General features: G+C 47.7%; 1 pseudogene; it reads right to left on the bottom strand.

Moving 5' to 3' along the window:
• Positions 1-466: 466 nt before the first annotated feature.
• LOC119267487 lies at positions 467-3,943 on the bottom strand (annotated as a pseudogene).
• Positions 3,944-12,575: the final 8,632 nt, after the last annotated feature.

The following is a 12,575-nucleotide window of genomic DNA, read 5'->3' as shown; positions in this document are numbered from 1 at the left end:
CATAAAAGAAATTAGAACTTTTTGAAATTTTTTTATTTTAATTCACGGTACTGTTAATGCCTTGGCTCATCTGAGCCCGGGCACCAAATGGCCGCTTCCGGAAAATAGCTACTGTCCCTTGTTTTGGTCATGTCTAAATGCCTTTCCATTATATCACTTGCAGAGCTGCTAGCCTTCTTATGCCTCTTCTATGTCATGTGTCATAATTTTCTGTTACAAAGTCGTGCCACATTATAGACGGTGATTGTGCATGTCTAACTTTATTGCGATTCACGTCGTTGTCATTGCTTTTCTTCATAGACAAAATGTACTGTGACATAAGGGGTTGACGGAATACTCTGCCGTCTAAGGAGAGACGTGCAAGTACATCTTTCCTGTTAAAATTTCCTGAAGTATGTGCTCCCTTTGGACACGTGGTCACGCCACACAATGTTTTGCTAGTACAGTCAAGGATCAACACATCTCATTAATCATGAAGGACTACCATGTATTTAATAATATTGGAAGAAAAGGATTTCAGTATTTCCTACATTTTTGTATGATAAGTACATGAATGCATGAACAATTGCACACTATTGATTTAATATATTTAAGATGTATCCGCAACAAAGTCTTGTATCACAGTTCTTACCGCGACAGGAATCCTAACCGAGTGGGTATTTCCATCTGACCATGTCAAGCTCCCAAAGGTAAACCCGCCTTGCACTCTCCGCCTTGTAGTAAACGACACCCTAAATGTCATGCTTGTGCTACTACCTTTGGCGAATGTGATCATTGATGGCTCCACGGACATGACCACCCCTGCTGGAGCTTCAAGCACCGCATGATAAGTCGTTCCGACCGCCCCCACATTTGTGATAGTGCGTTGAACCGTGACATGGTCCTTGAGGTCCGGAATAGCGATCGACGGGAGATTGAGATTGAGTTGGTAGGATTCGCAACCATGCAACAATCCTATGGTGCAGTTAAAAAACTTCTTGTACTCTCTTGCATCCACGTTGTAGACCAAGCCAGGGTCACTGGCTCTGTCTGGGTCTATGGCCACCACCAAAGTCGAAAGGATCAGCCACCTTCCTCGGGACCGTCTCTGCTTCGATTGGCGCACCAAAACCATCGGACACTGATGCTAGAATCATCACAAAGAAACAAGTTAGTAATATAAGATAAACTAGCTGGAAGAACTTTGCATATAAACATTGTGCATACCTGTGGTGACAATTGCAGACTTGATCATAGCAGGTGACCAATCACGGTGAATTGACTTAAGCAGTGCGGTCACCGCAGAGACATGTGGACATGCCATGGATGTACCAGAAAGTAACACATAGGAGCCACGAACAGCTGCTAAGATGCTGACACCTGGCGCAGTTATGTCGGGCTGTCAAAACATCCACAGAGATAAAAGTCTTAAATCCGGAGACGTTCACAAAAGTTAGTTAAAAGCACCGCAAGTATTTGCGCAAAAAAGGGGGGACCGCAAGTGCAATTATTTTGTCTTTGAGTTATAAATTTCACAGTGGGAGTACCTTGAGTATGCCTGGATATAGGGGGCTCGGACCTCTGGAGGAGAATGAAGCAACCCTCGGCGATAGCACCCCGTCTCCGACAACAGTCATGGTAGGTGACACCTTCACAATGGGATTCCTATCATGACAAAAAACATTCACAGATTAGTTATTGGAGAAAGAAAATATATGACGATCGACCCTATTCCAGGCAACGCGACTTCTTACTCTGTGTTCTCCCAGTAATATGCAATTTTCTGTGCGATTTCGTAGTCTACCACAAGCATGGCATGCCGGCCTTGCACGCCGTCAGGGAGTCCAAGCTGTTCATGTTGTATTGCGCGAAGATGAGGCCCTTGGCTCTGGCACTCACGGTACGGTTGATGGTGCGGGGTAGCTCTACCCGAGGCAACACGCTCCGAGCCTCCCTCGGTGCGTAGCACAACACGATCTTGCCGGTCACATTGCTTGACGCTAACCACTCCTCCGTGCAGCTGCGCAAAAGTTTTAAACTGAATATGGTTCGATAAACCGTGAAACTAATAACAATGTAAATTGTCAATTGAGTGTGTTATGTCGCTACCTTCCCGCATGAACAAGCTCCTTAAAGTCGTCGCTGTTCAGAGTAGAGTTGTAGTAAAGAGATTGTCCCTGCGTTTAAGATCAAAGACAAATGAGAGAGTAAGTTTTTCTTTTTCAAGAAAGTTCAATGAATGCCTATACGATTATGTTTCGGCGCACGCTAATTTGACACTTGACGTATCATACGACTTCCCGCCAAAAAAGAGTAAAACCTATACGATTATGGTAAGTCAGTTGTGTTCTTTCAACTAAAAACAGTTTGTTAGTTAACCTGTACCTAGCATGTGTAATGATGTAAATTATCGACTTTTATCTAGCTGGGATGTTTCTATTCCTTGAGAGTGGATGTATTTGGGTGCATTTTCCTATATATTTTTTAAAAAGGAAATATCAGAACAAGTACTTGGAGAAACGTACATACCACAAGCTTTTCTTTGTTTCCGAGAGATATGAAGGTTGGGAAGGCCCGGTCCATCGTGCTAGCGGCCACTGTCGTGACCCATGGCACGACATTCGTCACCGTTTGTGGTGCCGGGCCATCATTCCCGGCAGAGAAGATAACTGAGATCCCTCTCAAGACAGCATGAAGTGTCCCAGGGAACTCATGACCGGCACCCCCTCCCAGTGAGAGCGATAAGACATCTACACCATCGTGTATGGCATCGTCAATGGCTGCGAGGATGCTCGCGTCACTGGCTGCTGTGTTCGGGCCCCATAACACCTTGTAAATTGCTAGCCGTGCACGTGGTGCCTCGCCACGTGCCATGCCGGTGGCTAGGCCGGCATAGCTCACACCCTGCACTTCTCCTCCGGCAATCGTCGAGGCAACATGAGTGCCATGGCCGCTGAAATCCCGAGGTGACATGTACTCACCCTTGAGGTGCATGGCATTAATTCCCTCGAAGTACCACCGTGCGCCGATGATCTTTCTATTGCAACTCGTTGCATTGAACGCTGTTCCGGTCTGGCATATGCCATTCCACCGTGCCTGCACAGGGCCATATCCGTTGTCATCAAAGCTTCGTGATTCAGGCCATATGCCTGCAACAAAAACAAGCACGGAGTCAACCGATGTCCATTTCTAATGTCTGACTTGGGTTTCAACAACTTCTGGATTTAAACTAGAAATTTGATTACAAACCTGAATCGATCACCCCGATGATGATATCTTCACCGTAATTCCCTTTTCGGAGGAGGTCAGTTTGTTGTGGTGATTTGTTGTGTCCAAGGCCAAGGAAGTCCCAGCTTCGAGTTGTGTGCGCCTTGTGGTAAGTGTTAGGCTTCACACTTATAACTTCAGGAAATTCTACAATTGTAGTATCCAATGTGAATTACTCCGCAAAAAACATATAAAGACACCCCACAAAAAAAACATATAAAGACGGCAGATCTTTATCACTTACTTGCCAACGTCCTAGCTTGGGTTTTGGTGAGCATTGCCGCAAACCCAGAGAATCCGTGTTTGTAACTGTAAACTATCGACTTCAAGGATTCATCTTTGCTGTTGCAGACAAGACATAATGTTAGCAACAGTACTAATATATAGTAACATGGATTACTAGCTAGCCAGTACCTCCCAAGAACGGAGGTTAGTATGTCATGGTGTGACGCCGTGACAGCAGATGGATCGTCATGTTTCTTCTCCCCCATGTACACTATGTGGAGCTGAAATAAACATGCGAAGAGTGGTCAAAAAACTATTTCAGAACAAGCCAAAGTTAAAGTCTTGCGAACAAGGAGGAATCATAACTTACTTTGCTCGACGCATTTGCGGAAAGAGGCAACAGTGTGACCACCAGTAGCAGAGCACAGCAAGAGAAAGCTATCCTCGAATCCATGTCTGATCTCGAGAAGAGTGTTATGTTCTTCTCTCCTGTCGCGTGTATGTACATATAACATAGGAGCCAGGTGCTATCCATGGGGTGCAAGAAGAAAGAAGAGTTCAAAAGAACATTGCGTGTTTCAAAAGAACACGTGATCGAGGAGAACAATCGGACTAGACGACCATGTCGTATCTACCACCATTAAACAACTTGAAACAGACTTAATGACACGAGGTCGACCTGAAAACAACAAGCTTCGTTTAATCAGTGGGCATAAAATTATAAAATCAACCGTGGGGGCTGCAAGAACCGTTCAAACAAGGATATGTTTGCATTGTCAGCGTTAGGTGGTACACGTACCTGAGAAAGAAAGAGTACACCAAGGTCCTGAGAGGAAGCACCATGCTCATCGGGCATCCAGGCCGCGTCCATGTCATGACACCAGCGCATTGCTGGGTCTTTCAAAAAAAAAAACGTTAGTAAAGTTGATAAAGGTGAAGGCAATTTAGAAACAAAAATTTGACCCATTGAAGCATTCCACGCGTAAAGATTGGTTTGGCTGGTTCATTTCTCTAATAGCTAAATTCTTTTTTTTGGAAGAACCTCTTCGAGAGAGCAGGGATTCCTGCAATTTCTATAAAAAGGATAGAAATGGTCCAGTGTACATGTAAAACTACACCCAAAAATCTACACAGATGATGCAATTTATAAGAAAAAACTAACCCAAAAACCTACCAGAGCTCGAGGATTGTATAAAAACAATTCGTAGGTTCGGTTAGGGATATGAACAGAGTAAGAACATCTACACCCGGGCCTCTTGTATCCATCTCAAACGTCCGGACAGGTCGTCCGGCCACTGACCGGTCAAAAAAAAATTTGACCTAACCAGACCTCTCAAATCACGGACAAAAGCCCGGGCTGACCGACATCCTTCATATCCAGCCCAAATATAGCGCGAATATGGGGCGGCCCGGGCACGCCCATGCGCGTCCGCTTGACAGGCCCAGCCCAACACCGACCCCACAAAAACCCTAATCCAGGCGGCGAGCTCAAACCCTAGCTCACTCTGTCCCTCTCTCTCTCTCTCTCTCTCTCTCTCTCTCTCTCTCTCGCTCTCGCTCTATCCACTCCTCTCCCTCTCCCTTTCTGATCGCATCCACCACGATGAGTAGCTCCGGCAACGGCTCCGGCTCGATGCTCGACTACGAGGAGGAGATGGTCCTCCGCATTGCGCTGGAGAGGTCCTAGGTGGAGACATCTGGCAGCTCCGGATCTGGAGCGTTGCCGCACCTCCCGCGCCGGCGCAGCGCGGACGCCGGAGCTGGACCCTCCCGGCTTGCGCGCAACGATGCAAGGACAGCACAGTCCGCGCCGGTCCCGTGCCGTCTCCTTCCGCTGCCGGCCGCTCCTCCACGCGGTCGGCGCTGGGTGCTTGTGCCCGCGCCTCCGGCCCGCATGACCGCTCCAGAGTCGGAGGGCGCATGGCAGCGTGAACGGGAGAGGGACGCGGCGGAGCAGTCAGCGTGCCGCCTCCACGGGACGGAGTCGGACGCTGATGAGGACGCATGTCTCCTCGCATGGGTGTACCACCACTCCCTCATGACGGCGGAGACATACGCTCGTTGCGTCCAACGTAAGAACACTAAGGCCCTCCGGCTTGTTATTGAGCAGTCGGTGAAGGAAATATGCCCTAGAGCCAATAATGAAGTTGTTATTTATATTTCCTTACATTATGATAAATGTTTATTATTCATGCTAGAATTGTATTAACCAGAAACTTGATACATGTGTGAATACATAGATAAAACATAGTGTCCCTAGTATGCCTCTACTTGACTAGCTCGTTAATCAAAGATGGTTAAGTTTCCTGACCATAGACATGTGTTGTCATTTGATGAACGGGATCACATCATTAGGAGAATGATGTGATGGAGAAGACCCATCCGTTAGCTTAGCATAATGATTGTTAAGTTCTATTGCTATTGCTTTCTTCATGACTCATACATATTCCTCTGACTATGAGATTATGCAACTTCCGAATACCGGAGGAACACCTTGTGTGCTATCAAACATCACAACGTAACTGGGTGATTATAAAGATGCTCTACAGGTGTCTCCGAAGGTGTTTGTTGGGTTGGCATAGATCAAGATTATGATTTGTCACTCCGAGTATCGGAGAGGTATCTCTGGGCCCTCTCGGTAATGCACATCACTATAAGCCTTGCAAGTAATGTGACTAATTAGTTAGTTACGGGATGATGCATTACGGAACGAGTAAAGAGACTTGCCGGTGACGAGATTGAACTAGGTATGAGGATACCGACGATCGAATCTTGGGCAAGTAACATACCGATGACAAAGGAAATAACATATGTTGTTATTGAAGTTTGACCGATAAAGATCTTCGTAGAATACGTAGGAAACAATATGAGCATCCAGGTTCCGCTATTGGCTATTGACTGGAGATGTGTCTTGGTAATGTCTACATAGTTCTCGAACCCGTAGGGTCCGCACGCTTAACGTTCGATGACGATTTGTATTACGAGTTATGTGTTTTTGTGATCGAAGTTTGTTTGGAGTTCCGGATGAGATCACGGACATGACGAGGAGTCTCGAAATGGTCGGGAGGTAAAGATTCATATATTGGAAAGTAGTATTCAGACATCGGAATGGTTTCGAGTGGTTCGGGTATTTTACCGGAGTACCGAGGGCTTACCGGAACCCTCCGAGGAAGTATAGGGCCTACATGGGCCTTAGGGGAGAGAGAGGGAAGCCCGCGAGGGGTGGCACGCTCCCCCCTCTAAGGGAGTCCGACTAGGGCAAGGAGGAGGGGGCGCGGCCCCCTTTCCCTTTCCCTCTCCCTCTCCTTCCTCTTCCCCTCCGGTGAGAAAGGAAATGGGGGGGGGGGGGCGAATCCTACTAGGAGTGGAGTCCTAGTAGGACTCCCCCCCATGGCGCGCCCCTCCTGGCCGGCCGCCTCCTCCTCCCCTCCTTTATATACGGGGGCAGGGGGCACCCCGTCACACATCAATTGTTCTCTTAGCCGTGTGCGGTGCCCCCTCCATAGTTTACTCCTTCGGTCATAGCTTCGTAGTGCTTAGGCGAAGCCCTGCGCGGATCACATCACCATAACCGTCACCACGCCGTCATGCTAACGGAACTCTCCCTCGACCCTCTGCTGGATCAAGAGTACGAGGGATGTCATCGAGCTGAACGTGTGCTGAACTCGGAGGTGTCGTACGTTCGGTACTAGATCGTTTGGATCGTGAAGACATTCGACTACATCAACCGCGTTAACCTAACGCTTACGCTTTCTGTCTATGAGGGTACGTGGACACACTCTCCCCCTCTCGTTGCTATGCATCTCCTAGATAGATCTTGTGTGATCGTAGGAAAATTTTGAAATTGCATGCTACGTTACCCAACAGTGGCATCCGAGCCAGGTCTATGCGTAGATGATATGCACAAGTAGAACACAAAGAGTTGTGGGCGATAATAATCATACTGCTTACCACCAACGTCTTATTTTGATTTGGCAGTATTGTTGGATGAACCGGCCCGGACCAACCTTACAAGACCACGTTCATGAAACCGGTTCCACTGACAGACATGCAACTTGTTTTGCATAAAGGTGGCTGGAGGGTGTTTGTTTCTCCAACTTTAGTTGAATCGAATTTGACTGCGGCCGGTTCTTGTTGAAGGTTAAAACAACACACTTGACAAAAAATTGTCATGGTTTTGATGCGTAGGTAAGAACGGTTCTTGCTAGAAGCCCATAGCAGCCATGTAAAACTTGCAACAACAAAGTAGAGGACGTCTAACTTGTGTTTGCAGGGCATATTGTGATGTGATATGGTCAAGACATGATGTGATATACATTGTTGTATGAGATGATCATGTTTTGTAAAATTTATCGGCAACTGGCAGGAGCCTTAAAGTTGTCGCTTTATTGTATGAAATGCAATCTCCATGTAATTGCTTTACTTTATCACTATGCTGTAGCGATAGTTGTAGAAGCAATAGTTGGTGAGATGACAACGACACTATGATGGAGATCAATGTGTCAAGCTGGTGATGATGGAGATCATGACGGTGCTTTGAAGATGGAGATCAAGGCACAAGATGATGATGGACATATCATGTCACATATTTTGATTGCATGTGATATTTATCTTTTATGCATCTTATTTTGCTTAGTACGACGCTAGCATTATAAGATGATCCCTCTCTAAATTTCAAGGTATAAGTGTTCTCCCCGAGTATGCATCGTTGCTACAGTTCGTCGTGACGAGACACCACGTGATGATCGGGTGTGATAAGCTCTACGTTCACATACAATGGGTGTAAAACAGTTTTGCACGTGCAGAATACTCAGGTTAAACTTGACGACCTAGCATATGCAGATATGGCCTCGGAACACTGAGACCGAAAGGTCGAACGTGAATCATATAGTAGATATGATCAACATAGAGATGTTCACCATTGAAAACTACTCCATCTCACGTGATGATCGGACATGGTTTAGTTGATATGGATCACGTGATCATTTAGATGACTAGATGGATGTCTATCTAATTGAGAGTTCTTAAGTAATATGATTAATCGAACTTTAATTTATCATGAACTTAGTCCTGATAGTTTTTGCATATCTATGTTGTTGTAGATCAATGGCCCGTTCTACCGAATTTTAATGTGTTCCTAGAGAAAGCTAAGTTGAAAGATGATGGTAGCAAGTACACGGACTGGGTCCGTATCTTGAGGATTATCCTCATTGTTGCACAGAAGAATTACGTCCTGGAAGCACTGCTAGCTGCAAGACCCGCTGCAGGAGCAACTCCGGACGTTATGAACGTCTGGCAGACTAAATCTGATGACTACTCGATAGTTCATTGTGCCATGCTTTACGTCTTAGAATCGGGAGTTCAAAGACGTTTTGAATGTCATGGAGCATATGAGATGTTCCAAGAGTTGAAATTAATATTTCAAGCAAATGCCCGAGTGTAGAGATATGAAGTCTCCAACAAGTTCTATAGTTGCAAGATGGAGGAGAATAGTTCTGCCAGTGAACACATACTCAGATTGTCTGGGTACCATAACCACTTGACTCAGCTGGGAGTTAATCTTCCTGATGATAGTGTCATTGACAGAATACGGGGCGGCCCAGGCATGCCCATGCGCGTCCGCTTGACAGGCCCAGCCCAACACCGACCCCACAAAAACCCTAATCCAGGCGGCGAGCTCAAACCCTAGCTCACTCTGTCCCTCTCTCTCTCGCTCTATCCACTCCTCTCCCTCTCCCTTTCTGATCGCATCCACCACGACGAGTAGCTCCGGCAGCGGCTCCGGCTCGATGCTCGACTACGAGGAGGAGATGGCCCTCTGCATTGCGCTGGAGAGGTCCAAGGTGGAGACCTGTGGCAGCTCCGGATCTGGAGCGTCGACGCAGCTCCCGCACCGGCGCAGCACGGACGCCGGAGCTGGACCCTCCCGGCCTGCACGCAATGATGCAAGGACAGCACAGTCCCCGCCGGTCCCGTGCCGTTTCCTTCCCCTGCCGGCCGCTCCTCCATGCGGTCGGCGCTGGGTGCTTGTGCCCGTGCCTTCGGCCCGCATGAGCACTCGAGAGTCGGAGGCGCGCGTGGCAGCGTGAACGGGAGAGGGACACAGCGGAGCAGTCCACGTGCCGCCTCCACGGGACGGAGTCGGACGCTGATGAGGACGCGCGTCTCCTCGCATGGGTGTACCACCACTCCCTCATGACGGCGGAGACATACGCTCGCTGCCTCCGATGTAAGAACACTAAGGCGCTCCGGCTTGTTATTGAGCAGTCGGTGAAGGAAATATGCCCTAGAGCCAATAATGAAGTTGTTATTTATATTTCCTTACATTATGATAAATGTCTATTATTCATGCTAGAATTGTATTAACCGGAAACTTGATACATGTGTGAATACATAGACAAAACAAAGTGTCCCTAGTATGCCTCTACTTGACTAGCTCGTTAATCAAAGATGGTTAAGTTTCCTGACCATAGACATGTGTTGTCATTTGATGAACGGGATCACATCATTAGGAGAATGATGTGATGGAGAAGACCCATCCGTTAGCTTAGCATAATGATCGTTAAGTTCTATTGCTATTGCTTTCTTCATGACTCATACATATTCCTCTGACTATGAGATTTTGCAACTCCCGAATACAGGAGGACCACCTTGTGTGATATCAAACGTCACAACGTATCTGGGTGATAATAAAGATGCTCTACACATGTCTCGGAAGGTGTTTGTTGGGTTGGCATAGATCAAGATTAGGATTTGTCACTCCGAGTATCGGAGAGGTATCTTTGGGCCCTCTCGGTCATGCACATCACTATAAGCCTTGCAAGTAATGTGACTAATGAGTTAGTTACGGGATGATGCATTACGTAACGAGTAAAGAGACTTGCCGGTGACGAGATTGAACTAGGTATGAGGATACCGACGATCGAATCTTGGGCAAGTAACATACCGATGACAAAGGAAATAACATACGTTGTTATTGCAGTTTGACCGATAAAGATCTTTGTAGAATATGTAGGAACCAATATGAGCATCCAGGTTCCTCTATTGGTTATTGACCGGAGATGTGTCTCGGTCATGTCTACATAGTTCTCGAACCCGTAGGGTCCGCACGCTTAACATTCGATGACGATTTGTATTATGAGTTATGTGTTTTGGTGATCGAAGTTTGTTCAAAGTTTCGGATGAGATCACGGACATGACGAGGAGTCTCGAAATGGTCAAGAGGTAAAGATTCATATATTGGAAAGTAGTATTCAGACATCGGAATTGTTTCGAGTGGGTCAGGTATTTTACCGGAGTACCGAGGGCTTACCGGAACCCTCTGAGGAAGTATTGGGCCTATATGGGATTTAGGGGAGAGAGAGGGAAGCCCGTGAGGGGGGGCATGCTCCCCCCTCTAAGGGAGTTCGAATAGGACAAGGAGGAGAGGGCGCGGCCCCCTTTCCCTCTCCCTCTCCTTTCTCTTCCCCTCTGGTGAGAAAGGAAAGGGGGGGGGGCGAATCCTACTAGGAGTGGAGTCCTAGTAAGACTCCCCCCCATGGCGCGCCCCTCCTGGCCGGCCTCCTCCTCCTCCCCTACTTTATATACGGGGGCAGGGGGGCACCCAATAGCACATCAATTGTTCTCTTAGCCATGTGTGGTGCCTCCTCCACAGTTTACTCCTCCGATCATAGCTTCGTAGTGCTTAGGCGAAGCCCCGCGCAGATCACATCACCATAACCGTCACCACGCCGTCATGCTAACGGAACTCTCCCTCGACCTTCTGTTGGATCAAGAGTTCGAGGGACGTCATTGAGTTGTATGTGTGCTGAACTCGGAGGTGCTGTACGTTCGGTACTAGATCGGTTGAATCATGAAGACGTTCGACTACATCAACCGCGTTAACCTAACGCTTCCGCTTTCTGTCTACGAGGGTATGTGGACACACTCTCCCCCTCTCGTTGCTATGCATCTCCTAGATAGATCTTGCGTGATCGTAGGAAAATTTTGAAATTGCATGCTGCGTTCCCCAACAGTGGCATCCGAGCCAGGTCTATGCGTAGATGATATGCACAAGTAGAACACAAAGAGTTGTGGGCGATAATAGTCATACTGCTTACCACCAACGTATTATTTTGATTTGGCAGTATTGTTGGATGAACCGGCCTGGACCAACCTTACACGACCATGTTCATGTGACCGGTTCCACCGACAGACATGCAACTTGTTTTGCATAAAGGTGGCTCGCGGGTGTTTGTTTCTCCAACTTTAGTTGAATCGAATTTGACTGCGGCCGGTCCTTGTTGAAGGTTAAAACAGCACACTTGACAAAAAAATGTCATGGTTTTGATGCGTAGGTAAGAACGGTTCTTGCTAGAAGCCCGTAGAAGCCATGTAAAACTTGCAACAACAAGACTTCTAACTTGTTTTTACAGGGCATATTGTGATGTGATATGATCAAGACATGATGTGATATACATTGTTGTATGAGATGATCCTATTTTGTAAAATTTATCGGCAACTGGGAGGAGCCTTATGGTTGTCGCTTCTCTACTAGGGAAAACCTTATACGCAGAATATTACCAGCAGCACTCTTCAAAATACGACGCTACTGCTATTTAGCAGCAGCGCGTTCCATGAAAGCACGCTGCTGAATTGAAAATAGCAGTAGCGCGTCATCTCTAAACCGCGCTGCTGCTCCCATTGCCATGACCTCGCCGTCCAGCTAGTTATAGCAGTAGCGCCTTATGCCTTACCCCACTACTGCTATTCTCCTTAGCTGTAGCGCTTTCTCATGCCCGCGCTACTACTAACCCTACCTTATCCCCACACGTATGGCCGACCCTGTCTCTCTCACTCACTCTCCCTCTCTCAGTCACTCCCGCCCGCGCCGATAACCATTGTCGTTCGTTGCCGCCGCCGTCGTCGTCCGTCCGCCACCGAGGTACTCCCTCGTTCCATCCCTCCTCCTCCCACCGTGCCCTCCTCCCTCCTCCTCACTACGCCGCGGCCGCCCCCTCCTCCCTCCTCCATCGGCAGCCCTCCTCCCACCGCCCTCCCTCCTCCTCCTCCGACCGCCCCTCCCTCCTCCTCCTCCGGTCGGCCCCTTCTCCTCCTCCTCCGGC

Source organism: Triticum dicoccoides, chromosome 3A, assembly GCF_002162155.2.
Source record: "Triticum dicoccoides isolate Atlit2015 ecotype Zavitan chromosome 3A, WEW_v2.0, whole genome shotgun sequence".
Classification (NCBI taxonomy): domain Eukaryota; kingdom Viridiplantae; phylum Streptophyta; class Magnoliopsida; order Poales; family Poaceae; genus Triticum; species Triticum dicoccoides.
Note: the sequence above shows the minus strand (reverse complement) of the source record. Positions and strands in the feature narration are given on the sequence as shown.